This window comes from Oryctolagus cuniculus, chromosome 5 (assembly GCF_964237555.1).
Source record: "Oryctolagus cuniculus chromosome 5, mOryCun1.1, whole genome shotgun sequence".
NCBI lineage: Eukaryota > Metazoa > Chordata > Mammalia > Lagomorpha > Leporidae > Oryctolagus > Oryctolagus cuniculus.
The window spans coordinates 35036519-35040063 of NC_091436.1; the positions used below are offsets into that span (position 1 = coordinate 35036519).

The window sequence follows — 3545 nt, forward strand, 5'->3', positions numbered from 1 at the left end:
ATGACGTCAGTAAAAAAAGACTCATAATTGCAGTGATTATCTAATAATTTTCTTTGTAGGAAAAGAAATGAGACTTGACTTTCATAGATACAAATAAATTTAGGCCTTCTTGTAGCAGTATGTGTTTATCTTTTTAATTACATGGAGATTTACAACTGTAGGTCACTTGCACATTATAGGACAAATAGCATCATAATAAAGTATCCTCACATTAAGGTATGGTAATTAATCTTACTATAGGTGTATTGATATCAGTAGCATACAAATCATTGTCTAAACCATCTCACGAACTGCCTCTTGGATTCCAGTTAACTTTTTTTTTTTTTTTTTGACAGGCAGAGTGGACAGTGAGAGAGAGAGGCAAAGAGAAAGGTCTTCCTTTTGCCATTGGTTCACCCTCCAATGGCCGCCGTGGCCGGCGCACCGCGCTGATCCGATGGCAGGAGCCAGGTACTTCTCCTGGTCTCCCATGGGGTGCAGGGCCCAAGCACTTGGGCCATCCTCCACTGCACTCCCGGGCCACAGCAGAGAGCTGGCCTGGAAGAGGGGCAACCGGGACAGAATCCGGTGCCCCGACCTGGACTAGAACCCCGTGTGCCGGCGCCGCAAGGCAGAGGATTAGCCTAGTGAGCCGCGGCGCCGGCCCTCCAGTTAACCTTAAAAGACATAACGATAAGTGAATAAATGAGAGAATGAGTGATGGAATTAGTTCTCCATAAAACCCAGACATCTGTTATCTTTAATAGGAAGGATGGAAAATCTTTTTTCACTGACTTTGGAATCCAGTAATGTAGTTTACATTTTATTCTAAGGAGACCTATCCTCTTCTCTTTTGTCTCCTTGCACAATAAAAATGTTAGTTACCATTATTATTTTCTGAACAGTTAAACAGTTTGGGTTACTTTTCTATATAGGCTGTTAAGTCTCATATTATGGGAATGGAAGATGAGAAATTGGAAAATAAGAAAAAATCACACTGGGAATGTACTTTTTGGAAATATAAATGTCTTGAAGATTTTCTTTTCTTGGTGGGGGTGCTGGTTCTTGAAAAATAGGTTAAGAAAGGCAAAGCAATTGTGATGAAAGCTTGTTCCCACACAAGGATTTGAGCTTTGAGTATTCCGAGCCCCACCTTGCACTATAGCAAGTATCCCATTTGTAACCCCATGAGCTAAAGTGTCACAGGTAGAATGTCAGTGCTGAAAACGTCCAGTGATTGAGTCATTAGCAGGTGCTCAGATACACACCTCTGTTCCTGTGTGGGTTTGTGCACCTGACTGAGAATAAAAGGAACTACAAAGAAGTTTAACTTACCATTCTTTAGTAACTAACAGAATTAGGCTCCTAAGTGCTCATAATGTTGTCTCATGTTTAGGAATGTCAGTAGGAAATCAAAAAGCGAGAAAATAAGTTAAAATTATTAATTTTGTAACAGGTGAAAGAATACACTGAGTTTTCACTGTAAGTATTCTTTCAGCAGCAACCATCACCAGCTCTCAACTATATATTTCTGTCTCTTGAAGGCAGAGAGACCTCACATCTTTGGTTTCGATTCTCCTGGGTTTTAAGTGTCTACATATATTGAAAGAGCTGGACCAGGAAATCGGTGGACATGCCCTCAGAATTTTAGAAATCATGACTCTAGTTTCTTTCTTTTTATAAATAGGCACATTCAATCCTTTTTGGAAAATTTGAGAATGCAACAAAGTGTAAAGAATAAATATAAGTATCGCTTCTCAGCCTTTTGGCTAAGATCAAGTGGGAAGAATAAATATAATTGTGTTTAATTCTAAATAATTTTCTCTGTGAGACTGTTTTGTTTTGATAGTCGTCTCTTCAACACTCTCCACCTTTGGTTTATTGCACATATGATGGGAAGATTATAGGATCCCCTTGGCCAAATAGGCAGGTAAATGCATAATTCTTAAAGCCTCCGCTATTTTGCATGAATAAATAGAATTGACATCACAATAAATGTAACAAAATAGGGAAATATTTCCTTTTATATTCTCCAATTTTGAAATTGTAGACCGTAAGAGGGGACTTAAAACATTCATAGAAAATTTGCATTGTTTTTTAATTCTGTTTTCCCGTAAGTCTTGTGAAGCTTCCTTGTATGTCCAACCAGTGGGAAGAGATATATGGTGTTTTATAGAAAAGGCAATGAAACCTTGAAGAATGATCTGTGTTTCTTTTGGTCATAAAAATTTCAAAATATGTGCTAAAACTAGAAATAATAAATTATTGTTGCTTATTGTTCGTTTTTCCTAGGAAAGAACAGTGGAAAGTTGAGAAATTATTTATTATTTATTATTCTAATTGAATTCTTCTTGTAAAATAAAAAATCCTATCCTCAGATATTGTGGTATCTTTTATTCTGAATAACCCAAACCTGCCAGGGTAAATGCAGCCTACATCATCACCTAAAACTTGCAGGAAAAAATATACTGTACCTTTTATTTTAAAATAAACATTCACTATTGTGCAAATTTTTCTTTAATAAATGATGTGAATCGGAGTGAAAACAACTTATCACTTATTAACTGTTCAGAACAGGAGGATATTTGGAGTTAATATTTGCACAAACTCCTAATAATTATCAAAATGGTCTTTATTTGTTTTTTCTTGCCACTGACTCATAGGATATAGTAAAAGAAGACAGATCAGCCTCTTTCCTGATAAGAAGGCCATCTGCACGCGAGGTTGTGAGGAATTCCTTTTTTTTTAAACATAGATCAAAATCTGCTAATATGTATTGCCCTGGGAAGACCTAATAGGTTATTTTTTTAATATGTTTGAATACATTTACAGAAAAACAATGAACATAGACTTTTGTTTCTTTGCCATTGGAAAAGAATTAGTAAAAAGGAAAATTCTCCCCAAATACCTGTTTCTTAGAGCCTTTCCAGAGCATAACAAAGCACATAACCATTTCAAATCCTTAAACTTAACATACTATGTTTTAGAAAATATATGCCAGCAACGTGGATTTAAGGGTTTAGACCAAGCCTTTGAAATATCTTAAATCTCCTTGAGACCTCAAAGATTGTTTATAACCAAGAGTTGCTTTGTAAAAACAACATTGATGAGATGTTTTAAAATTTTTCTTGTTAAATTTTTATAAGAATATTTTGGTTGGGGAAAGGAAGCATCTGTATTGCAAGATGATTTGATATAATTGATTTGTTTAATTTCAGAAATGGAGAACAGGATGCTTGCAGGGATGTTTATTAGTGGCTTGTATACATGGAGCAAATAAAAATATGGAAAGTTATATTAACTTTGGATGGGTCTAATAATTTTTGAATATGACTGTAAGACCAGTGATGCAGCATCTTTAGTAGACTTTTAAAATGTCTTTTTCTGTTAGACTAATAGAACTCAACACTGGCTCACCCAAGGTGAGAGCCGACTGAGAGACATTTGAACCGATCACATTAACTAATACATGTCTTTTTCTGCAAAGTGATTAGAAATTATTTAAAAGAGATCTAAAAAAGAAGCTTAGAAGTTTGGAAGTAAAGTTTGAAAGTAAAGTCTGTGTT

The 3545-nt window shown here is 35.5% G+C and overlaps 1 pseudogene; it reads left to right on the top strand.

The window, feature by feature from the left end:
• Positions 1-1728: 1728 nt before the first annotated feature.
• LOC127493303 (U2 spliceosomal RNA) lies at positions 1729-1886 on the top strand (annotated as a pseudogene).
• The last annotated feature ends 1659 nt before the right edge of the window (positions 1887-3545 follow it).